Source organism: Pyxicephalus adspersus, chromosome Z (assembly GCF_032062135.1).
Source record: "Pyxicephalus adspersus chromosome Z, UCB_Pads_2.0, whole genome shotgun sequence".
NCBI classification, from domain to species: Eukaryota; Metazoa; Chordata; class Amphibia; order Anura; family Pyxicephalidae; genus Pyxicephalus; species Pyxicephalus adspersus.
The window spans coordinates 40837515-40864947 of record NC_092871.1 but is presented as its reverse complement, the minus strand read 5'-3'; positions in this window follow the sequence as shown (position 1 = coordinate 40864947).

The window sequence follows — 27433 nt, the reverse complement described above, 5'->3', positions numbered from 1 at the left end:
AATAAAGTTGAGGAGGATTTATTGTTAAAAGTATTTTCTATATGTATGTATGTATATATATGTGTGTGTGTATATTTAAATACATATATAATTATATACTACATATATATATATATATATATATATACACACACATATATACATATATATCTATAGAAGCAAACAAGAACGTGTGTGTGCTTGTGACTTTTGTGGAAAAATCTAGTCCGATGGCAAAGCCGAGGTTTAGCCTGTGGAAAGTCAGAATATTTACCCCCAGGCGGCTCCTCCGCTCAGGCACCATAAGCGTTCAGACAGGCGCCTATGTAGAGGAGCTGAACTCAGTTAACTCTTGCCTAACAGGAAAGAAATAAGTCATTTTAAAATATGCTTATTTCTTAGAACATATAGATGTTTTAAACATTTGAACAGCACTAACATTTTTTTTAGGGCTACGGGTAATATGTGTGCCATTAGAAAGAATGTTTTTTTAGGGGAACAGTGATTTTAATGCAAGCTCGCTAGTGTGAAACTGCCAGGGCTGTGCATATCTATCGGAGAGATTGCTTTAGTTAATTGATTCCCCGCAAGTACCCCAGCATCTTGGGTTTGGTTGATAAATTGATTTTAGGGCTCGGAATCTGGATCGCTAATAGGCGCGCGCGTCGAGCTTCCGATTTGGCTTGATGAATCAGCCTGTATGTGTCGAGGGGGTTCAGACTGGGTACATTCTCAAATTCTAGGTTCTCAAATTCTCTCAGCAGTCTGCAGGTATTGACCATCAAAAGGAAACAAAGGATTGTTGAAGAGGGGAGTCATTAGGGAGGGAGTAGTGGATTACGAGAGGCAGTCACAAGCTGCTTGCCAGACTTTTAGGGTGGTCTTAGTAAGTGGGGGGGATCAGTCCACTGCAAACTAGGCAAAGAGAGGACGCTAGCCACCGCTCTCAGATTTAAGGGAGATAAGCCATTCTCTACTAAAGTAGAGGGCATACTTGTGTTGGGGCATAGAATGCCACCTAACCACATGGGAGAGAACTTCTGCTATGTGGTACAATTCAATATTTTGTAAGCCCATGCCACCAACCTGTTTGCGTCTGCATAACGAGATGTGTTTAATTCTCGGTCAGTGACTGTCCCATACAAACTTGGAAGAAGGACTTTCATGGAGAGACGGGGATGGTCTGGAAAATATACAGTAATTTAGGGGGGGAATCCATTTTTAAGACATGTATTCTACCATACCAAGATATGGTAAGTGTACTCTACTAATCAAGATCCTTAGACAGCTTTTTGAGCAATGGGGAGTAATTAAGATGGTAAAGTTGGGCAAGGTCAGATAGAATTGCAACCCCTAAAAAGGTCATGTGAGAAGGACGCCATTGGAAGGGAAAGTTATGCGACAGCTGCACTGTAAGCGGACTATGACTATGTAAGCTAATACTGGGGGCCTCTGTTTTGGAGATATTCACTTTAAAGTTGCTATAAAGACCAATCTCCAGCAGAATCAAGGGTAGAGAGATGAGCAGCTAGGTCACATATAAGAGGACATTGTTTGCATAGAGGGCCAATTTATGGTGAAATGTAGGGGTCTGGATTCTTTGTGTGGAATGATTGGATCTTATCGCAGTTGCCAGCTGTTCCATGATTAAGGAAAAAAGGAGTGGGGATAGAGGGCTGCCCTGCCTAGTACCATTGGAGATGAAATAGGCCTCAGACTGAGTTCCAATTACCATAACCTTTGCTGCCAGGGCAGAGTACAACGCCATGATTTTAGTTTGGAACTCTGGATCCAGCTCGATTTGTTATAAAGTTAGGTCTAAAAATTTCCAGTTAACCCTATCGAAGGCCTTATCAGCATCTATGGATACAAGACAGACAAGACTGGGCTTGGAATAAAGCCGACTTGGTCATATTGTATTAGTGATGGGAGAAGAGGGGCTAGTCTGTTGGCTAAGATCTTAGCATAGAGTTAGATATCTTCATTGAGTAGAGATATAGGCCAAAAATTAGCTCAATAAGCAGTATCTTCACCTGGCTTTGGGATAACAGAGATGTTAGCCAATAGCATATTTAGGAGGGAGTGGGTGATCTACATCAACCGCATTGAACGTATCCATCCATGATGATAGTAGATGGGTTGCAAAGACCTTAAACGGGGTTAAAGTCATCTGGGCTGGGACATTGCCAGATTTTAACAATTTGATGGCGCTAAGGAATTCCTCTGGTTTGAGGGGTGCCTCTAATACCTTGAATGTGGCGCGGTTTAATGTTGGTGGAGCTATATCTTGGATGCAGAAAGACATATGCTTTTAATGGGACTGTGGTGTGAGTGGGAGGAGTTTGGGGGAGGTTTTACAGCTTGGCACAGAATGATTCAAACTCCCTAGCAATGTCTCTGTTGCTGTGCACCTGTAGCCTATTAGATTTAATAGATGGGATAGAGAATTTTGGGGGTCAAAAGTGATTTGTTTGGGTCAAGTGTCTACCACATTTGTTGGTGAACTCAAAATGGTGCCATTTGGCTTTTTCCTTTGCTAAGATTGTTTGTGAGTCTATATTACGCAGTAGTTCTGTCTGGCATTGGAGAGTTCTACGAGGGTGCACAGCGACAGATCATGCTTATGGATAGATTCTAACTCCACTATTTTATTAAGGAGATACTTAAATCTGGGAGGTTCTAGCCTTTTTTAAAAGGGCACCATGCTTAAAAGGAATCCCACTTAACACACATATGATGGCTTCCCATTGAGTAGGTGGATGTGTGGTGTCATGTTCATGAATCAGACCTTTATGGCTTTTTCTTCTTCTGCAACAGATACTGAATCACTGAAGAACGAGTCCCAGAGTGTCCAGGAGCCCTGGGACGCCTGTCCAAGAGGGTGGCCCAGCTCTAAATGTATAGAGGCATGTTCTCACACCAATGCAGGCTTGGAGTTGCTTGTCAATTAGTGCTTGGGCAATTAGGAAATAGTTTATGCAACTATATGTATTGTGAGCATAGGAGAAAAAGCTACAGTCTCTCCCGGTCGGGTGTAAAATATGCCATGGTGCTTGATTGTAAGCAGGGCTCCCATGGGCACCATGGATCCCTCTAGAGAAGTATCGGTTTGTGGCACTAATGGCACATTAAAGTAACCTCCAATGATCAAGTTGTGGTAACTAAAATGCTCTAGGGCACTGACCAGCATTTTAAAAATTCTGCCCTGGTCATGTTTGGGAGCATAGAGGTTAACCAGTGTATAAATCTGTTTGTCCACCTTTATGATAGTCCCTGAGTTAAGGACATCTGACATACAAATGACTCCTAGATACAAATGTGGGATTCTCTGCTTGCTCGTGTGCAAGATGAAGGGTTGATTTTTGCTTTGTTTGTGATTAGCTCACAGTGAGGATTTTATACAGTAAATGACACCATGCTGCCTAATAATATGTTGAGGAAAACACCTGCCCTAATTGCGTATATTAAAATAATGTACCTGTTCCAACTTACATACAAATTCAACTTAAGAACAAACCTACAGTCGCTATCTCATATGTACCACGGGGACTGTAAGGCCCTGGTCAGCACCAGTGCTCGCCTGACACCAGTCCCCAAATCTAACGCCACAATCTTCGCGTATAGCAAGCCCCCACTCAGCCTCCGGAGACTGCGTCTCCCAGCACTCGGTTGTCCCCAGGACTGCAGAAGATTGTGTCGGGGATGGGCCAGCAGCTGACCAGGAGCCCACAGATAAACAGTACAGAATTCACCAGAAAACAAGCCGAAGTCATATACAGAAGATCAGTCCACTAAACGAGGTACAAAGAATTAGGCACAAGCAGAGTCAGGCTAACAGGCAGTGGTCGGTCCAGGCTGAGTGCAAGCGCAATTACAGGAACAGGCAAGGGTCAGCAACAGAAAAACATATAAGAAACTCTCCAGCACAGATAAGCCCAGCTAACACTATAACAGACACAGAAGACTGGAAGCAGAGAGACTGGGCTATAAAGCCCCAGCACTTAATGACAGAATGGGATTGATTAGGAACCACTCTGCTAATCAGCTGCAACACAGCTCCAATTCCACTCTGCTGTGCAGCCTCAATGCAGGGAATGCCGAGAAGGAAAACACAGCTACAGGGGAACAAGGATGCTTCAACCCTCAGAGCACTAATCCTAATATCCCTGTGCTACTGCGATCACAGACACCAGAGAGAATAGGCCGAGTGCGCCCTCCTGCGTTGGGGCGCCGCCTTGAATTGTAGGCCCAAAGTGCGCCTCCTAACCATACCCCCCTCCTGGACCCTCCACCTGTGGCTTTTTTTGATTTTCATTGAATGGGGTGAAACCCAGCTCCTCTCAGAAGTCTGCTTTATATTCTGTTGTACTTGGGACCAGATTGTGGTCATGTGGGTGATTCAATCTTCCAACAAAGGCATGTTGGAGGGGGGACCAGAAAGAAAAGAGAATTTTGGATTCTGCCCACTAAGACATTGAAATAGAGATATTTAGTAGAGGAATGTACAGAGTTAATAAAGGCAAACTCCGCAAATGGACGATAATTCGCTCATTCCTTTTCATTCATCCGTTCATAACCTCAAACTAAGAGGTACTGCTCTAAAGATTGATCAGTCCTCACAGTCTGACCATTAGTTTCAGGATGGAAACCTTAAGAGAAGGAAAGGGAAATACCTAAACATGCACATCGCGAATGCCAGAATTGGGATACAAACTGTGCACCTCTATCAGAGACTACATTGTCTGGAATACCATGCAAAAGGAAGATATTATCAATTAATAATTGTGCTGATTCTCAATTTGCGAAGGGGTACAAAGTGCGCCATTTTACTAAACTGGTCCACCACCACCCAAACCACAGTGCATCCTCTGGACATCAGAAGATCAACTGCTCACTGTTTGGCTTGTGAAACAAGATGACTTTTAATCAAGTGGAGTTAGAAAAAACAGGAGGCTGATATTGTGCATATTGTGCATTTGGGACGGTGTTTGCTTGATTCGGTTTTGTTTTAAACAGTTTTTTTTTCTTTTTTTGCTTGACTGTCAGTTTTGTTTTAACAGCTTTTTTTTTCCTTTTTTGTCCTCAAAGAACACAGAACAGAAATGGGAATGTTTCAAGTTTGTTCTACAAAAGCAAACTGAAAAATATATTCCAATGTGTAATAAGTTTAAGAGGCTAAAATTAAAACCTATTTGGCTTACAGCTGATTAAAAAAGCCATAAGGATCAAGAAAAGGGCATTTCAAAAATATTAAAGTGAAGGATCACCTTTATCATTGAAACCTATAAAGAATATAACAAAAGATGTAAAAATGAGATAAAATGTGCAAAACTTCAAAATGAAAGACTGATTGCAAAGGAAAGTAAGGCAAACCCCCCCCCAAATTTTTTCAAATATATTAGCAAAAAGTTCAGATCTGAGCATGTAGGCCCCTTAAAGGTTGTTGCTAGGTTGGTAACTGGGGATAAAGACAAGGCAGATTTACCATAAACTTTTTTTAGCTCTGTGTACATGAAGGAAAATGGCAGAGCTTAAGTCCAAATTCATAATAGCAATGTCACTGCCTTAAATGAGTCACAATGGCTCAGAATTGATATGATGAGAGAAACAGCTGGGAAAAATTAAGGTTGACAAAGCACCAGGGCCTGTTGGGTTACATCCACGTGTCCTCAAAGAGCTGAGCTCAGTTATTTCAAAGCCATTATTTCTAATTTTTAGAGACTCTTTAGTCACTGGCAAGCAACAGATGGATTGGCGTAAGACCTATGTGGTTCCTATCTTCAAAAAGGGAGCAAAGTCATTACCAGGTAACTACAGACCCATTAGTTTAACGTCCATAGTTGGAAAGGTCTTAGAGAGTTTGATAAAGAGCCACATAGATGAGTTTCAGCTAGAAAATAATATTATAAGTAATAGTCAGCAAGGCTTCAAGAAAGACAGAAGTTGTCAAACAAATTTACTTTCTTTTTATGAGGAAGTAAGTAAACAGGTGGACACTTGAATAGAAGTTGATATAGTGTACTTAGACTTTGCTAAAGCATTTGACACTGTACCCTACAGATGGTTAATATGCAAGTTAGGGTCACTAGGTTTAGAAAAGTAAATCTGTAAATGGATAGAGAACTGGCTTAAAGATTGCATCCATTAATGATTCATATTCTGAATGGTTCAAGGTTATTAGTGGTATACCCCAGGGTTCAGTGTTGGGACCTTTACTGTTTAACATCTTTATAAATGATATAGAGTTTGGGATTAAAAGTACCCTTTCTGTGTTTGCATATGACACCAAACTATGTATTGGAATTAAGTCCATACAGGATGTCTAAATTCTACAAGCATGAAGCATAATATTCTACCAGGATGTACTGTTTGATTGGGCAGCTTAGTGGCAAATGACATTTAATATAGATAAATGTAAAATTATGAACTTGGGAGCTAACAACATGCATGCTTCATACTGTCTAGGGGGATTACATTTGGGGGAGTCAGAAATTGAAAAGGATCTGGGGGTTCTGGTAGATCATAGACTTAATAACAGCAATAAGGTGCATAAGCTGCAACATCTAAAGCTAGTAAAGTTCCTTCTTGTATTAAAAGAGGAATAGACTGCAGAGATGGAGACATAATCCTGCCCCTGTACAAAGCATTGGTCGGACCACATCTGGAATATGCAGTCCAGTTTTGGTCACCAGTTCACAAAAAAGGACATTGTGAAATTGGAGACAGTGCAGAGAAGGGCAACTAAATTAATAAAAGGAATGGAGGAGAGATTAGCTGAACTGAATCTATTTTCCCTTGAGAAGAGACCTTTAAGGGGGGATATGATCACCCTGTATAAATATATAAACAGTCCATATAGGGAACTCTCTTCCCCAATTATTCACTTTGAAATCATTACAAAGAACAAAGAGGGCACTCTTTGCGTCTGGAGGAAAAGAAGTTTAAGCTTCGGATAAGGAAGGAATTCTTCACAGTAAGGTCTGTGAAAATGTGGAATCGGCTCCCTCAGGAAGTAGTTTTACCAACTACTATAGATTGCTTTAAGAAAAAGATAGATGTTTTTCTAGAAGCACAGAATATACCTGCTTATTAAGGCTTTAAAGTAAAAATAACAGTGACTGTTGATCCAGGAAACATCAGATTGCCTCATGGAATCAAGAAGGAATTTTTTTTCCCCTGTTGAAGCAAGTTGTACCAGGGTTTTATTTTGCCTTCCTCTAGACAAACTATGTCTTATAGGGTTTTATATCTGGGATATGTTTATTTCCCTAGTGGTTGAACTTGATGGACTTATGTTTTTTTTCAACCTGACCTACTATGTAGCCATGTAACTATGTAAATCCATAGCGATATGAGACCAGGGTTTGTCAGGGACAGGCAGTGGCTGAGGTGTCCCTGTTTGGGCAAAACCAGGAGTCTTACTATGAGCAGTAGTGTTGGTCGAATAGCTCACTATTCGATTCGGCAGCTATTTGCTCGAATAGAGCAAAAAAATTCGGGTGGTCGAATGTCAAAGTCGAACACCATTAAAGTCAATAGGAGGAAAAATTCGGGTTTTTTTCAGCACTGTGTAGAGCTTCTACAGTCTCCAAACAGATGTAAAAAGGTACATTATAAAAGGATACATAAAAAGATACAATGTAAAAGGATAGATAAAAATATTCATTATAAAAGGATACATAACACTATTACATACCCCTGTACTTCACATTAAGATTAAAGAGCACCTGTCACATCAATATTAGGCTAAAGCTAGGTACACACTTCCAATAATTATTGTTAGAAAATTAACGATTACGACCGATCAACGATTATGCGCGATTATACTTGAACAATCATATTGTGCACAATTCTGTACATGCTGTAACAATAATGCAGGCTGTGCTGATCAATGAATGCAGCCCCGGCTGCATTCATTGATCAGCTTAGTGTGCGATCCCTGGCACTAGAGGTTAAATTGGGACAGGTCTCCCCATTCAAAACCTCTAGTGCCCTCTGATTGGCTGAGGAAAGCCGGGGATCACAAACAAGATTCCCAGAGCTGCAAGAATGTCTCCAGCTCTTAATTTCCCTGTAGTGCCTGGGGGGAGAAACTCCATTGTGAGTTCATCTGTATGGGAGCCTGCTTCAGGAAAATTATGAGATAAAGCATTAGCTTTAACATTATTGGACCCAGGCCTGCATTTGATGGTAAAATTAAAAAGTGAGAAAAATAATGCCCAATGTGCTTTCAGGAATTTAGTCTTTTGGCCCCCTAGTCTTTTGCTCTGACCCTAAGCTCAGATGCATCTACCTCCATAAAGAAGGGTTGCTGGATGTCTGGATGTACAAGAATAGGGCCGGAGCAGAAAGCCTCTTTCAGTCTTTTAAAAGCTTCTCAAGCTTGGGCAGGCCACTGGGAAGGATCTGCTCCTTTCTGAATCAGGTCGGTAAGGGGAATGGCCAAGAATGAGTAATTATTACCAACTCTCCTGGAAAAATTGACAAAGCCTGGGAACCTCTGTAGGGCTTTCAAATTGGTAGGCCAATCAAGGACAGCAGCAACCTTGGCTGGGTCCATTGTCAGGCCCTTATCAGAAACAATGTAACCCAAAAAAGCACTTCTCTAATTTTGCAATGAAATGGTTCTCCCTAAGTTTCTGGAGGACCATCTTTACATTAACATGATGCTGAGCCAAAGAAGACGAAAAGACCAGAATATCATCCAAATAAACCACCACATATTTTCCAAGAAAATCACAGAAAATGTTGTTATTGAGGTCCTGAAAAACTGCTAGGGCATTGCATAAACCAAATTGCATTACCAGGTACTCATAATGTCCATCCCTCGTATTAAATGCAGTCTTCCACTCATCCCCATGCCTTATTCTGATTAGGTTGTAAGCTTGTAAGTTTGGTAAAAACTTGGCCATTTACAACCTGGCCAAACAGGTCTTCGATACTAGGTAAAGGCTACCTGTTCTCAACAGTAATTTTGTTTAACCTTCTATAGTCAACACATGGCCTTCGGCTTCCATCTTTTTTCTCAACAAAAAAAGAAGCTAGCCTCAGCAGGGGATGTAGAAGGATGGATAATGCCTTTTTCCAAATTTTCTTTTATATAGGCTTTCATGGACAAATTTTCATGCCCATGAGATAGAGATGTAGAGATGCCCTCAGGGTAGCATAGGTGAGCAAATCCATTGGGCAATCATTTGTGAAGCTTTAAAAAAACTGAAAGAGGCTTTTTGCTCCTATCCTTGTACTTCCAGACATACAGCAATCCTTCTTTGTGGAGGTGGATGCATCTGAGCTTGTGGTAGGAGTAATTGTTTCTCAGTATTGCGGAAATCTTGAACTTTTACCCCCCTGTGCCTTTTTTTCCCAAAAAATCTGTCCAGCAGAACAGAATTATGATATTGGGTATCGAGAACTCTTGGCAAATCAAGTTAGCCTTTGAGGATTGGAGAAACTGGTTGGAAGGGGAAGACCCTCCAGTGACTGTGTTTACAGACCACAACATTCTGGAATACATAGAGGGGGCCAAAAGATTAAATTTCCGACAAGCACGTTGGGCATTTTTTTTCTCACATTTTAATTTTACCATTACATACAGATCTGGGTTCAAAAATGTTAAAACTGATGCTTTATCTCATATTGTTCGTGAAGCAGGCTCCCATACAGAATATATTTCCAAATCCTCCTCTTTCACTGTGTGCTCAGGGTATTGTCTACCAGTCATCCCTCATCTGATTTATCGGTTCTTTTAGAGCCAACCCACCTCCAGGAAAACCCTCTGGCCAGTTGTATGTGCACTGCCTCTATGCCTGCAGGTCCTCCAACAGTTTCATGAATCTAAGGTTACTGAAAACCCGAGAGAGAAAAAGACATTGGTGCTACTGTACTACGATGCATGGCAACTGTCCCTTCCCGAGGATACTGGAGCATTTGTAGAGGCTTGCACTACTTGGGCTTGTAGTAAGACTCCTTGCTTTGCCCCAGCAAGGACCCTTTAGCCAATACCTGTCCCTGACAAACCTTGCTCTCATAGCCCTATGGATTTCATGGTGGATCCACCGGTGTCCAGAGAATGCACTGTAGTTTGGGTGGTAGTGGACCAATTTAGTAAAATGGCACACTTTGTACTCCTTCACAAATTGCCTACTGCTAAAGAATTATCACATCTATTCATTGACAATATCTTTCATTTGCATGGTATCCCAGACAATGTAGTCTCTGATAGAGGTGTGCAGTATGTATCTCAATTCTGGCGTTCATTCTGTGCACATTTAGGCATTTCCCTTTCCTTCTCAGGTTTCCATCCTGAAAAAAAACAGCCATACTGAAATGATTAATAAATCTTTGGAGTAGTACCTCCACTGTTTTGTTTCAGGTTGTCAGGAGGAATGGGTGAATTATCTTCCATTTTCGGAGTTTGCCTTTAACAACTCTGTACATTGCTCTACTAGGATGTCTCCATTCCAATGTCTTGAGCGGAATCAAAAATTCTTCTCTTTCTGGTCCCCCCTCCAACATCTGCTCCTCCGTTCCCCTCTTCTATGGAATATTGGCTCACCCACATGACCACAATCTGGACTCAAGTTCAGCAGAATTTAAAGCAGGCTTCTGGGCAGCAGAAGCGATTTGCTGATGGTCTTGGATCCCAAGAACCAGAATTTGCTGTTTCAAGGGACATAGTTTGTGTTTCCACCTGGAAAATTGCCTTTCACCAGCCCTCCACTAATACTGGGTACTGTTAGGAGTCGCTTTTTGGGCCTCAAATCCCAGGCAGTGCCCCACCGCAGGAGGGGGCGCTCGGCCTATTCCCTCCAGGGGTGGCCCTCGCAATAGCACAGGAGTTTTAGGATTATTGTTCTGCGTGTTGCAGAATCCTTGTCTCCCTCTAGATGTGTTTTCCTCTCGGCATCCCCTGCATAGCTGAGGGGGATTTGGAACTGTGCTGCAGCTGATTAGCAAAGTGGTTCCTAAGCAATCTCATGCTGTCAATCTCAGTTTACAATCTTCTTTGCATGCTGTAGCGTTAGCTGGGCTGATCTGTGCCGAAAAATGTGTTTTTCTGTTGCTGACCTTTGCCTGTTCCCTGATATTTTGGTTGTACTCAGCCTGGACCGACCTCTACCTGTGACCATGACCTTGTTTGGAGGACAAAGTCTGTGCTTAACTTTGGCTTGTCTTCTGAATTTTCTGGCAATTCCTGTATCTGGTAATTCCTCAAGTTGGCGGAAGAAGACAGTTTTCTTGTTTAGGGTAGTGATCAGCTGGAAGGGAAACCCCCTAATCTCCAAATCATCATGTTGATATAGGAGTTGTTGAAGAAGGATAGAGTGCATGTCTACTGCCTCAGTGGGCTGAACTGAAGTGACTCTGGAGTTCCTCCTTAGTATCCTCAATGTCCTCCATCCTGCTCCCCAGGTCCCGCTTTAATTCTAACATTTCAGATTTATAGGTGCTCTGCATTCTCAGGACAATGCTTTCTAGATCCTCTTTAGCTCTGAGGTAATCTGTGGCTGCTGAGATATTATGGCAGGCACAGTAGGATAGGTAGCGAGCAGAGAAGGCTGAAAAGGTCCCACTCAGCTGGAAGAAGGTCCTGCCCGATCAGGACCCAGTGGATCCTGCACCTAGTCATTGTTTCAGTCCATCACCGCTCTGCTGTGAGGTCTGCTTGCTGCTGAATTTCAGGCTAGAGACATGGCAATTGTAATCGATCAGATATAATATTTCAAGGTTATAACAGCTCTGGCAGCTGAAATCTGATTGATCATCATGATGTGCTTTCCACTCCATCATGTAACATCCAGCTATCCTCCATGAATCTGTTACTATTTCTGTTCATGAATTTTTGTTTGGTTTCAGTTGCATGTATGCATTTCTAGATTTCAGGAAAAAAAATCCATAAAGGTTTTACTCATATACGGTTATCTAACAGGATGTTAGAAACTGATGAACAAAGAAAACATGTATCAAAGGATTTCAAGTTTCTTTATGACAGCAGGACTCAAAATGTAAAATGACATTATTCATATTTGTGTAGGGAGTGGTGGAAAATTTCAGTCCCTTAGCGAAGGCACATATGAGGCAGGCTACCCTCCAACCATAAGAGTTGTATCATGCAGATGCCTTTGAAAGAACTCCCAGAAAAAAATACTTAAGAGCTTTGTTGCTCCTTATGAAGTCTACACTTTGAAGCACAATATTTCTGCAACTTCTAAATAGACAGGCATTTTTGCAGAGTTCTACAGCTGCCAGAAAATATCAGTATCTTAGTCTTGACTATTTACACATATATAAGTTTTGTATTTTTTTATGCATAATAAATAAAACAATTCCACTGGTTATGTTGCAATACCAGCCAGTCTTCAAACACAAGCTAATTAAAAGCACATACATCTATAGTATATGCATTAGCAGTGCACAAACCCCTGGAGATTTTTTATTGCAAATCACTAAATGAAGCCTTACAATGGCTCGAAGCACAGGAAACTTTTGGAGATGAATTGAAGCTATATCATTTTTTCTGGTGCTGTCATTGATGTGATATTGTATAGCAGTACTTAAACTGGTGACTGATTAATAATTAATAAAACATAAAAAAACATTTTCCACCTTTCTCCTCCACTATCTGTTATTATTGATCTTTTTTTGTGGTTAAAAGCCTAACTGTTTGAAAAGTTAACATTTTCAAAAAGGTCCTATTTCTACCTGTGTCCTTATTAGGAAGATTTTTCTTAGTTTTCTACAATAAATAGGGGGTTACATATGTCACTGGAATGAAATATATACATCAATAACAATATTGTCAAAAGGTTTAACTTCACTAACATGTCTTGTTGCTGTAGCATAGATTTACCATCAGTTCCTGTAATGACAGTAAGTGGAAATCTCACTAATAGAAACACAGGTGGCAATAAAAACAAAACAAAAGCCCTAACCCTCCCCCCACTCTATCCTAAACCTAAATACATTTTTGGCTGAATATTTGCTTTGATGTGACGGACCTGCATATTTGTGAAGCTATTCCGATGTATTGAGCCTGATTTATTAAAGTCAAAAGACTGGAGAAGGTAAACTATCAAGGGGGAACTTGAGTGATCCAGCAAACCTGGAATAGATTTCATAAAATAATTTGCTCTTATTTCACAAATGTTTTCAATCCTCGAGCAAAACCATTCCAGGCTTGCTGAACCACACAGTTTCCCTTATGATAGTTTATCTTATCCACTTCTGGACAGCTTTGAGAAATCAGACCCATTGTGTAGTCACATGACTATCAGCATTTTCCTTTCTATTAGCATTGTTTTTTTTTCTTCTAATGTGTCTTTGAACTTGCTAGAAAATGTGACTGATCAATTCTCTAGCATAGTCCTGTGCTATTTTAGGAGTGTGTGCTCTCTACTCCTTCCCGACCTGCTTACATAACCTTTTAATATTGCTGCTGGAAGAGGAACTAGTAGATGTAGTCTACCAGGGCTTGTGAAATTACTTCTGAAATGTTTCAGCAGACTTAGGGTTTTTGGATGTTTACTCAAGAGGGGCTTTTACTGGCACATAACATGTATTAAATGCACCTTAAATCTTGTGGTCAGGAGGTTATTACAATAAATGAATAATTTGGCAACACTTGACTTTATAAAGGTGACTCTGTAATGCTTGTTGGGGGTTCCTTCTTTCTAGTTTTTACACACCAACCTGTACAAATACTACACTGTAACTAGAAAGACAAAAAGTATACAGATGTACATATTGTGAGATGTAATCTCTGTGGAGATCTATAAGTTTTTAAGTGTGAAAGCCCCATACTCTGGGGAGTCAGGGCTAAGGTCACCCCAGCAGTTTAGCTGAGAAGCTCATTCACTTATGAAGGAGGAATAGTTGCTGCAGGGGCTAGTTGATAAATTGTATTATTTTCCATGTCTGGGTGAAAAAAAAAACAGTATTTGCACATCCCTAAATTCTGTAAACATCCTGGGTTTTAAATACTTATCACTCTACTTCAGGGGCAAATTGAATCAGAAAGGTTAATTATACAGTGGTAGTATCCTGTACTACCTTTTTCATTTTGCTAAAAGCAACATGCTCTTATACTGATAGGAATCCACTGGATGTCACGTGTAGTAATTTGTTTTTACACTTACCTTATACTGCAATTTCCTTTACTGTAGTATGCCCTTACACAAATAACCTTTAAATCAATAGAGTTTGTGCTGTAACAATATGCTTACTGCAGTACTTAGTATTTTTCTGTAGTATTATATCATTTACAACAGTGGGTGTTTACATTAAATGATTCATTATAATTTGTAGCATGCATTTCCCTTGTACTTATATATTGTCATCTATTCGTCTGATTTACCTATAGTTTTAGAAAAAAAATTGTTATAATTAGAGGAGGAAAGAAGAAGAAACAAAAAGAGAGAAAAGAAAAAGACTGTATGTAGACCGGAGGTTACCAAATTAGGGAGACAGAAACTGACTGCTTAGTGCTTGTATCCAAGCCCAGGCAATGTAGATGTATCAATATCTATCGGGTATGTGAGGAGTAATATTGATCCATAGTAGACCATATCACCTCATGTTTGTCTAGTCGGTCATTTATTCTGGCTGTCAACAGTTCCATCAATTTCACATCCTGTAATCGTTTATGAAGATCAAAGTTGGAGGGGACGTGGCCTTCCAATGTAAAGTTATCAGACACCTTGCAGCCGTAAGCACATGTGCCATTAATTTAGCTTGTAATTTGGGCAAGCCTTTTATAGGGAGTCCCAAAAGATATATGAGTGGATCTCTATGTATATTACATAGTAGGTCAGGTTGAAAAAAAACATAAGTCTATGAAGTTCAACCACTAGGGAAATAAACATATCCCAGATTTAAAACCCTATGGACAAAGTTGGTTTAGAGGCAAAAGGCAAAAAAAACCCTGGTACAACTTGCTTTAACAGGGGAAAAAAATTCCTTCCTGATTCCATGAGGCAATCGGATGTTCCCTGGATTAACAGTCACTGCTATCTTTACTTTAAATCCTTAATACCCAGTTATATTCTGTGCTTCTAGAAAAGCAATCAGCTTTTTCTTAAAGCAATCTATAGTTGTTGCTAAAACTACTTCCTGAGGGAGCCAATTCCACATTTTCACAGACCTTACTGTTAAGAATCCCGTCCTTATCGGGAGTTTAAACTTCTATTCCTCCAGATGAAAAGAGTGCCCACTTGTTCTTTGTAATGACCTCAAAGTGAATAATGGGGAAGAGAGTTCTCTATATGGACCGTTTATATATTTATACAGGGTGATCATATCCCCCTCAAACGTCTCTTCCCAAGGGAAAATAGATTCAGTTCAGCTAATCTCTCCTCATAGCTAAGCTCATCCATTCCTTTTATTAATTTAGTTGCTATTCTCTGCACTCTCTCCAGTTCCACAATGTCTTTTTTGTGAACTGGTGCCCAAAACTTGACTACAAATTCCAGATGTGGTCTGAGCAATGCTTTGTACAGGGGCAGGTATATGTCTCCATCTCTGCAGTCTATTCCTCTTTTAATACACAAAAGTAACTTGTTGGTGGGTGTTGGCTCTTATCTTTGCTTAGAGTAAGTTTTCTAGAGCCACCTCTTTATTATTTGTTATAGAACGTATCGTGTAGATATAGAGGAAAGAAAGAGGTTTAAGGCTCAGAGTTTTTGTGCAAAAGTCAAGTGTGTATTTTGTAGTTAATACATACAACAGTGATACAAAGTAATTTTTTTTCACCATATATCCAATTACCTGTTACCGTCACAGGTTTTGGATATTTTTCCTAAACAACGCAATACACAAAAGTACTTTACTATCTTTGATATTGCAGCTTTGCTTTGCATGCTGTTATTAAGTCTATTATCTACCAGAACCCCCAGATCCTTTTCTATTTCTGACTCCCCCAAATGTAATACCCCTGAACAGTATAAAGCATACATGCTGTTAGCCCCCAGTGCATAACTTTACATATATCTATAACGCCGGGGAACGCATTTTTTTTAGTTAGATCTTACACTTGTTTTTTACTATTTTTTTAGTGGTGAATCCAGCAATGACCCCAATTTTTTGCTATCAGATACACTTTTTACAATACAGGGTACCCTCCATTTTTGTCAAAAAACATACAAATTTTACATACAATGAAAAAATAATGAAATAAAAACTTGAATGTACTGTTTATTTAAATTTCTTTTGTTCATACAAAAGATTTTTTCTTACTCTATGACATTTCTTTTTACACTAAAACATTTGAAAATTAATCAGGTAAGCAGTTAAGGCAAAAATTTACGCCTATAGCTTTTCCTGGAGTGTTAAGTGTTAGGATAATCCCACTGGATGCTCCAACAATTGTCTGTCATCATACCGTGTTTCCCCGATTTTAAGACATCCCCATTAAATAAGCCACCCCCCATTTTTGAAAAAAATAATTAAAATAAGACACTCACCCGTGAATAAGACATGCTCTGAGATCCGATCCTGTGTGTGTCTCCTTGATGCTGGCTGCAGCACGTGTCTGCTCCTGGCTGCAGTGCAGAGTGAAACTGAAAGTAACAATGAGTGATCATGAGTGACTTTCAACAATAAATGTGTACTGTAGTCTTCTTCATGGAAAAATAAGACATCCCCTGAAAATAAGACCTAGGGCATATTTTGGCATTTCAAAAAAATATAAGACAGTGCCTTATAATCGGGGAAACAGGGTATGTACATCCCATCCACCTTGATACTGTCCTTCTATGACCTTCAAATCTTGGTGGAATGGTTCACCTTGCTCATCACTGACTGCACCAAGGTTTACTAGGAAGTTAGAAAGATGGCTATGCAGAAAATGCACCTTGATGCATTGCAACCAAGCATTTTGGTGGAATGGTTCACCTTGCTCATCACTGACTGCACCAAGGTTTAACAGGAAGTTAGAAAGATGGCTATACAGAAAATGCACATTGATGCATTGCAACCAAGCATTTTGTAGCTCCCCAAGAGTTTCTGAACTATTTTTTTCTGTGTAATTATTTGCTTTTGTGTTTCCAAGAAATCCTTGACAATGGCTTTAAATATTAACCAAGCATTCTTTTTGACTTCTGACATTGACCTGATGAAATGTTTATCTTTGATGAGCTGCCAAATCTGTGGAACATCAAACACACCTGCCTTTATTTTTTCAAATGACAGGCTAGGAAATGCCAAAGTGAGGTACTTGAAATATTCTCCTTCAGTTGGCAAAACTTTAATGAACTGCTTCATCAGACCCAGTTTCATGTGCAGAGGCAGGAATATAATATTCTTTCCATCACAAAGTGGCTCATGTAGAATGTTTGGATCACCTGTTTTAGGGCACATCTTGGAGGCCAATTCCTTTCCAACCAATGCTCTGCTGTCCCACATGCACAGATAACAGGGATACTTGGTGTATCCGCATTGCTGACCAAGAAGAAAGCATACCATTTTAAGTTCAACAAAGATGACAATTGTGTTTTTGATATTGCAATACCTCAATGACTCTCTTTATATCTGCATATTCTTCACAAAGAGAAACTGAATGGCCAATTGAGACTGAGCTAAATATATTCCATTGTGAAGGAGGACACATTTTAAGCTCTGCTTTGAGCTATCGATGAATAGTCACCATTTAGTTGAGTTAAAGATTGGAATTCCCAATTCCTCCATTAAACCATGTATGTTATGGCAATACACAAAGCCATTGTCAGTTCTAAATTACTGCAGAAATGCAATTTCTCTGGTTCAAAAGTAGGATACCTTCGTTCCTTTTTCAAGTAAGTTTTTATCACGCAGTCTTGATGCTGGGAGTTCTGAAGCCTTCTGCGATAGTCCCAAATCACGTGCCAAATCACTTAACTCATGCTGATAACTCATGCTGAGTCCTCTTCAATTTCAAACTGTTCATCATTGTTATCACCTAGTTCATCACCATAATCATGTTCTTCAAGAGAGGGTAGTGTAACGAAAACTGACACTGGGATTTCATCTGGCCATTGGGTGTATAGCCGATGGTAGACTAGGATACACTAAGTTACATTTACTTTTCTGTTTAAATCCTTAAGTTTTCACTATACAAAAGTAACAGTCAGTGAAATGATCTCCTTACTCTCGCCAAACCATAGGTATACCAAATGGCATCTTATCACTTGTTCCCTTTGTCCACATACATCAACCCTCGACACACTGTTTGCACATCAAATGAGGGGCCCAAGACTTATCTTGATCACCAAGTTTAACTTTGAAATATGCCAAATAGGCTTGCTCTGCGAATGTGCTGATGTTCGCTCTTTGACTGTGAATGGTGAAACTGCCACAGATATAACAGAATGAATCAGGGTTGTTTAGGTACTTTTGATGAGAAACAGCAGAGCCAGACATGATCTGAAAGAAAGGAAATACGTGTGTAATTAGAAAAATAAATTTTGCTTTTTCACGCTACGTAGAGCAGCGCACAACCTCTGACCACACTGTCTTGCGTGTAAATGAATAACCTATACGAATCCACGCTACAGTAATCACAATATTATAAGTGGTAGAGAAAAAACCTGATGTGATAGAAGAAAACTAACTGCATTTTCAGAATCAGCATACCTATTTTAGTGTAAATAGGCTTAAAAATTTAAGTCAACAAAAAATTTGTTTAAAATGGTTTCCCAGTGTAATTAATGTCATTTGCCACTTGGCTACCCAATCAAACAGTACACCCAGGTCTGCTTGTAGAATTTAGTCATCCTGTATGGACTTAAATCCATTTAAGAGTGTTTGACAATTTTGGTCTTTCTTGAATCCATGCTAACTATCACTTATAGTATTATTTTCTAGCAGAAAATACTCCATGTGTTTTTTTATTAAACTCTCTAGGACTTTTCTAACTATGGATGTTAGCAAGGGTTGGGGGAGAGGGGAAATGGAAAGGGAAGTCAGAGGGGAAGGTTGGGCCGTAAGTAGTGCTGGTAAAAATCACGGGGCGCAGGGGCTTTTGGTGGCCCTGCGGGCGGTGCTGTTAGGGGTTGAGGCGCATAGGGGTGGCATGATGGGGGGGTGCTGGGTGGGAGGTGCTTCAGGCTTCAGTGGCGATGGAGGTGGGGGCAGAGGATGGTGGGTTGCTGGTTGGAGGGAAGGGGAGAAACTTGGGGGGGGAAAGGCAGGGTACATGGAGTCCTTGGGATTAATGGGCAAGAATGCTGGTGTGATGGAGTGATGGAGCAGGTTAGTGTGGAGGGTGTGGCTAGTGGGGGAGTATTAGTTTGTTTCGAGGAACCTTTGAGGGCACATCTGAAGCAAGAAGTGCGGTAAAGGTTTGGCAAGGAGAGTTTATTGACATTTTTTTTTGCTCCCACTGGTGGTGAGGAGAGTCAGGATGGTTCCTAGGACATTTGCAAACTGGTTGCAGGCTTTTGTGATCTTGGCAAGTGTGATAGGGATCGGGCACCTGAGCAATGCTCAGCTTTTTTCTGTTACCTGGATGCAATTGCTGAGGCGCTTTGGGTATACGATGGTTTGGCATGGCTTCGGTATGACGAACACTTTTGTCAGCAGAAAGCTGTGCGCCCATCCATTTGCTGGGACCATAAGGACATTGACTTATGGATGAAATAGATGATGCTGTCTAGAGTGGTGAATCCCCTCTTTCTTGGGTGGGCTCGAGGCTCAGTGACCTTGGGGTCCCCGGTCCTCCGTAAAAAGGGTTATGCTGGCAGTTTAATGAAGGGGTGTGCAGGTTCAGAGGGATGTGTCAGTCCAGGCACGAGTGTTCCAAATGTTGTGGGGTGCATGGCCTCTCCAGATGCTTTAGGCAAGGAAAAGGATGGCTTAGTGACCACGCTGGAAAAGGGACAGATGTCAGTGATGATACAAAGGATGGTTTCCTTTCTAAATAGGTACCCGTACCAGGCAGCAGCACGATTTTTGGAACAGGGTTTTCAGGATGGGTTTTGTATTCCTTGCTCAATGGGGGTCCCCCCTGGGCAAAGAATTTTAAATCAGCTCTGGCACAACCAGGGGTAGTATCAGCAAAATTGAGCAAGGAGGTGGAATTGGGGCAGATGTGTTATGTCTTTGTTGGGTTTGGCTCCTAAAAAAAGAGCCTAACAAGTTCAGGATGGTGGATCACCTTTGTTATCCGGTGGGGGGTTCCGTTAATGCGACCATTGACCCGGATCTTTGTTCTGTGTCCTATATTTTTTTATTGCGCAGGTGCGCAGGTATGGGAAGGGCGTCTTGTTGGCAAAAGCTGATATTGAGGCAGCTTTCAGGTTGTGGCCGGTTTATCCAGGTAGCCAGTGTTCCTTGGGCTGTATGTGGCAAGGTGCGATTTTTTTGGACAGGTGCTTGCCTATGGGGTGTTCCTTGTCTTGTGCGCTTTTTGAGACATTCAGCACCTTTTTAGAGTGGGTGGTCAGGGACTTGACAGAAGTTCCATCGACCATTCATTATTATGTGCATTGGCCCAGCGGATTCCAAGGTATGTCCAGTTTTGTTCGTTTGGTGTTCCTTTAGTGGGCGAGAAGACAGAAGGGCCTGCTATGGAATTGGCATTCTTGGCCATTGTGATAGATACACAAGCCATGGAATGCCAGTTGCCTGAGAGCAAGTTGGGAGCAAAGGTTGAGAAAGTGGGGAGGGCTTGTAAACGGAAGAAGCAGCACATTACATTCGGCTGGGTAAGGAGTTACGAGCAGATTTGGCAGTGTGGCGGACCTTTTTGGAAGGATATAATGGGTGGTCGGTTTGGATGGATGGCTTGGTGGTGAGCATCAATCTGGAGTTGTTTAAGGTGCATTTTTCTGGGGAACTTGGTGTACAGGGGCATGGCTGCAGGAATGGGTAGAGGTGGGGGTGACTGGTGAATAAGCTGATGAGACATTTGGTGTTGGGTTTACGTTGGAATATTGCAGTTAGTGCTGTACATATACCTTGGGTTGACAATTATTATTATTATTACACGGTATTTATATAGCGCCATCATATTACTCATCACTGTACAAAGTCGATAGTCATGTCACTAACTGTCCCCAAAGGAGCTCACGATCTAATGTCCCTACCATAGTCATATATCATTAATGAAGTCCAAGGTCAATTTTGAGGGAAAGCCAATTAACCATACTGCATGTTTTTTTTGGGATGTGGGAAGAAACCAGAGTACCCAGAGAAAACCCACGCAGACATGGGGGAGAACCTGCAAACTCCATGCAGACAGTGTCCTACCCGAGATTCGAACCTGGGACCTAGTGCTGCCAAGGCAAGAGTGTTACCTCTGAACCACCATGCTGTTCATTGTGGATGCCTTGTCTCGCTTTCAGTGGGATCAGTTTCGGCAGTTGGCACCAGGAGCAGATGGGCAAGGAGTAGTTTCCTGCCAGAGCTGTGGAAGATTGTGTTGGACTCCTAGCGGGTATGATCAAGCGATTTGTGTGTCAGTCTACATAGATGGTCTAATCAGCAGTCTGGGCGAAGTGGTTCAGATTTTGTGCGGATCATGGGAAGGAGGATACAGAGGAGTCACTGTCCAGTGTATTGTTGTATTCTTTACGTAGATGTTTTGCATAAAGGGTGTCAGTGTCAGTGGTGAATCGTACATTGGCTAGTTTGGCCTTTTTTTTTAAACTGTTGGGTGTTAAGGATGCTACTAAAGAATTTTTTGTTTGTCAGGTTTTGAAGGGTTAAAAGAAGGATCGGCAGGTGGTGGATAATCAGACACCAGTATCTTTCACATTGTTAAAGGCAGTGCTGGACAGATTACGAGGGATTTGTGATTCGCAATATGAGTTTTTGTTGTTTAGGATGGCTTTTGTAGTAGCGTTGTTTGGGGCAATGTGGATTGGGGAATTGGTGAGCCCGGCGACCGGTCGGTCGGGGGGGGGGGGGGGGATGTTACGCATCGAAGATGTGAAGTGGTCTAGGAGCAGGGTGAGTATTTGGATTTCTTGGTTGTAGACGGATCAGTTTGGTCGTGGTTTTGGGATTGAGCTGGCAAAAGTGGATGGCGGATAGGCATGCCCAGTGGCGGCGGTTGTGGAATTTTTGAGGGTGAGGGTCCTTTTTTGATGCATGAGAATGGTTTGGCATTGTCTCGGTTTAAATTTTTGGCAATTTTTAAGGAAATGTCTGCGGGCAGAGGGTCTGAATGATAAGGAGTTCTTTTCTCATTCTTTTAGGATAGGAGCGGCTACGGAAGTAGCTGGATGGGGTGAGGATATCATTAAGAGGATTGGGCACAGGGAGTCGCAGAGGTTTCAGTAACACATGCATTTAGTTATAAGGTGATTAGGCGTGATGGGCGGTTGTAATTTTAACAATATTTTTATTTTAGGTGATATTTCAGGCCTTCTTTGGATCATAGGGCATTCCTATGTGTCTGGGGCTGTGAGGAGAGTGGCTGTGCGCCCAGATGGCAGACAGTTAGGCATACCTTATTCAGCAGGTTTGGTAAGGTGGATCTGGAATGCAATGGAGTTGGGTTATGCCTGAAGTTCGTAGATTTGTTTGTTCCTGAGATTGGGGTTATTTATGCTGGGGGAAGGATTTGGGGGTGAGGCCGGTTAGGGAATTGATAAGCGATATAAAATAGGATTTTTGAGATTACCCTCCTCCTTTCCTAATTTGGTGGTAGTGTGGTCCGATATGGTGGCAAGGTTGCAGTGGAAGCTAGATCGGTGGAGAGAATAAACAAAGCAAGGATGTGGCCAGGTTTTTTGCTCGGAATGCCTGTATTGTAATGTGTTATAGGGAACTGGAGGTTGACACATGTTAGTATTTTAGGTCAGATGGGGTACATTTGAATGAAGTTGGCATGGATTTTTGATGCTTGGTTCTTCATGAGAGTATTCAAAGGGCACTGCTGGCTTGGAGGAACGCACAAGCGTGAGGTGTCTCACTTGTGGCGCTGTGGCGGATGAGGTCCTCAGGGTTCTGGTTCTTTTGGTGTAATGTTAAATGGTTAATTGTAGTATAATGTATATTAAGGTAAAATGTTAATTTATGATTTTCTATTTTGTTATTTATTTAGGTTATGGTTATATAAAAATTATATGGAAGTTTATTAATGTTATACATTTGAATAATTTTGAAATGTTGTAATAAAAGGTCTTTGGGCCATTAACCAAAAAGAGATGTGTGTAGCGTGGTTTCTAGCTAATCAAGTGAGGATGGTTGGTACTGGTTAAAGGGAGGGGGAATGGGGGAGGAAGGGTATTGTGTTTATGGATAGGCTGCCATTAACTGTCTTGCCGCACTCAAGTCAGGCCTGAAGCAAGGCTAGGAAAAGATTATTGTTGAGTACTTGAAGTTAGCAAGAGGTGAAGTATGAGGGGGCGTAGGTGAAGGAGGGGTTAAATGGTTAAAAAGGACAGGATCAGGAACTTGGAGACCATTACCTTGGTTTTAGGTTTATTTAGTTATGTAAAGTTGGAGGGGGTTGGTTGTTTGTAAGAGCGAGCGGTTGAGGTCCTTGGGATGATGGTTCTTTTGGTGTAATGTTATGGTGGATTGGGGTGTGGAGCCTCCATGGCTTTGGTGGATTGTGTTTTTAATTTGTGGTGGTGGACTGTGGTTAAAGTAAGGTATGTCATTCCCGAGCTGGGAGGTTTGGTGGCTGGGAGCAAATATACACATACTGATTTGGTAAAGCAGACCACCCGTTTTTTTGGTGTGCCTACTAGGAACAGCAACCAGTAAGGGGTTAAATGGGTAATTGTTGTATAATGTTTATTAAGGTAAAATGTTAATATATGGTTTTCTATTTTGTTATTTATTTAGGTTATAGCTATATTAAAGTTTATATGGAAGTTTAATAATAGTATACATTTGAATAGGTTAAAATTGTAATAAAAGGCCTTCGGGCCATTAACCAAAAAGAGATGTGTGTGGTTTGGTTATTAGCTAATAAAATGGGGATGGTTGGTACTGGTTAAAGGGAGGGGGTTGTGTTTTTGGATAGGCTGCCAAGATCTGTCTAGCCGCAGTCATGACTTTGCTGCCTTTTCGAAGATTGGCCTTACGCCAATCTACTGGTACCATGCCAGTGATTAAAGAGTCTCTAAAAATTAGAAATAATGACTTTGAAATAACTGAACTCAGGTCTTCAGAGACACGTGGATATAATCCATCAGGTCCTGGTGCTTTGTCAACCCTAATTTTGCCCAACTGTTTCTCAATCATATCAATTTTTAGCGATTGTGACTAATTTAAGGCTTTGACATTGCTATTATGAATTTGGACTTGAGCTCTGCCATTTTTGTTTGTGTACACAGAGCTAAAAAAAGAGTTCAATATATCCGCCTCTTCTTTTTCCCCAGTTACCAACCCAGAGACATACTTTAAGGGGTCTACATGCTCAGATCTGATCTTTTTGCTATTAATTTATTTAAAAAAATGTTTGGGATTTCCTTACTTTCCCTTGCAATCTATCTTTCATTTTGAAGTTTTATTTCTCTTAATATTAAATGTTTTTATCTTTCCTGTTTTTGCTTTCTGTTTACAGCTTACATTTAATGAAATCATAATATGGTTACAGCTACCCAGATTCTCTTATATGCACATTTGTTATAAGCTCTGCATTGTTAGAAAGTCCAGCAAAGTATCATTTCTAGTTGGGACTTCTAAAAAAACGGTACGATAAAATTATCTTGTATTAAATTAATACATTTCCTCCCTTTTGCTGGTCCTGTAGTGCCATTCTTACAGTAAATGTCAGGGTAGTTGAAATCTCCCATGATTAAAACATTTCCAGTTTTTGTTGCTTTTTCTATCTGTGCTAGTATTTGATTCTCTATTTCGTCATTAGCATTGGAAAGCCTATAGCAGACTTCAAAAATAGATTGCTTATTTGCATCCCAACATTCAACACCACCCATAATGTCTCAACCTCATCACATGCTCAATCATCAACTTCCTCTTTCACATTCACTTTTAGATCACTTCTCATATACAGACAGACACCACCACCTTTTCATTTGACTCTGTCTTTGAGAAAGAGAGCATAACCAGGAATATTGAGTAATACTAACTAAATCATAATGCTCTTCATTCATGAAGGCTCCAACTCTACTATTTTGTTTGCCAGACTTTTAGCATTGGTGAACAGGCTCTTTAAACTATTGTTGCATTTTCCAGCACTATTTGCCAAATCCTTTTGTTTTTTCAGTACAAATAGTACTGCACAATCCACTGTTTGTTTTTAACATGGGAAGCTTCTTATATTTATCCATAACCCTCCCCTAACTATCCCCAATCCACCCTCCACTTGTGGCTTACCCCGTCTCAGCTTTCTGACACCTTATTTAAGTGTCCCACCCCTCTGTCCTTGTTTAAAAATCCCTCCAACATTCTCTTAAATCTTTCCCCTAGCACAGCAGACTCCCTTCCATTTAGGTGCAAACCATATCTGGCATATAGGTTGTACCCCAATGAAAAGTCAGCCCTGTGCTCTAAGAAAACAAAAAAACTCTTCCCTTTAACACCCGAACTTAGGTCATGCATTTGGCTGCCTAGTCTTCCTCTGCCTTTCCTGTGTTGTGTATGGCACAGGCAATATTCCAGAAAATAAAACCTTGGAGGTCCCTTCAACTTGAAACCTAGTTCTTGATGAACTGATTTTTAGGGATCCTCCATCCTCCATCTATCCTGTTGTTGGTTTCAACATGGACCAAGAAAGCTGGGTCATGCCCAGCCCATCAGTAATTTGTTCATCACCTGTCAAACCCTGGCACCAGGAAGACAGCAAACCATTCGGTTAAAGGAATCTGGCTGACAAAATATTCCATCCGTCCTTCTTATCATAGAATCCCCTATGACCACCAATTTTCTACACCTTCCTGCATTGCCTTCCTCACCCCTACTAAAAATGGCTGCTCACCTAGCTCTTGGAGGTAGCAGTAACATCTAAGGGTTGCCAACAATGGGTCTGCCACCTGCACATCTACACATAACTTTGCAAATTTGTTAGGGTGCTCAAACACAGGGCTAGCCTTCCTTTTCTGGGTTCCCCTGCCACTCCCCCTAACTACAGTAACCCATCCCCCTACATGTTCATTCTGATTAACCTCCCCACCCTCCACATCTAAGCCATTAACTACCTGCTCAGTGATCAGGAAACCCCTCCCAAGATGATCCAGTGATTTCAGTGTTCCTATGCGCTTCTCCAGCTCTCCAATGCTGGATACCACAAGGGCGACTTGCTCACATCTGTCACAGTGCTATTCACCTAGGAGCTGTTGCTCCATTTGTGCATACATATGGTAGACTGTTAAAAAAAGATCTTGTGAACTACCTACAAACATTATCTGATTTAATGTTTTTTTTTTCGTTTGCAGCAAAAAAAGAAAAAAAGTATGAACCCTTGATAGACTTTGTGTTTTCATGTGCACTTGATGTCATGCAAGAAATATTGTCTCTCTAATTTTGTTGGATAAAACCTGCACAATCTCTCTTTATTTGTTACTCAAATGCTTAAATACTTTCCTAATGCTGATCAGTTTCTACCAAACATACAATCTGTATTTTTATTTTTCTGTTCCTCAATTGGGGATACGTAGATAAGAGGAGCTCTTTGTGCACTTTGTTTTGATGTTTTACTAACTATTAAGACAGGGCAGTATGCACTGTTAAAAAAAGATCTTGTGAACTACCTACAAACATTATCTGATTGAATGTTTTTTTTTTCGTTTGCAGCAAAAAAAGAAAAAAAGTATGAACCCTTGATAGACTTTGTGTTTTCATGTGCACTCGATGTCATGCAAGAAAAAGAAACTAGACAGGGACAGTACACAGACCTTACACTTTTTAGTATACCCTTACTCCCCTCCCCCCTCTTTGTTTGTTTTCTTTTTCTTTTTTTGCTATGCTTTCTTTACCCTATTTGTTTACATGTTAGTACTATCTCATGGTTTTCAGATACATGTAGACCCCAAGTTAAGGACATACTGACATGCAGCCGGCTAGATACGGGCTTCTCTGCTTGTTCGTGTGCAGGACAGAGGCTTTTTGCATGACGAAGAAAGAAATCTGCATGACGCAGAAGAAATCTGAGCTGTTCTGCAAGCTCCTGTATCTCTTTAATGACCAAGACAAACTCTGCAGTTGTTTCTTTTTGCATATCAAAGCACAGTTTCCCCCAAAAGTTATTAAATGTCTAGGCTCCATAAACTGACACCTCGCTGCCTAATAGTATGTTAAGACAAACATCTGTCCTAATTGCATTTATTAAAATAATATACCTGTTCCGACTTACATACAAATTCAACCTAAAAACAAACCTACAGTCCCCATCTCATATGTAACCCAGGGACTACCTATAGTTTCATACTGATCAATATAACCACCAAGTTATGAATGTTTTGTTTCCCTTTGTTCAGTTTATTTCTCATTGCTTGCACTCTGATGGTGTATTGTATTTTTGTTATGTATATTGAATAAAATTACTTGTAAAAGCAAAGAACAAAAA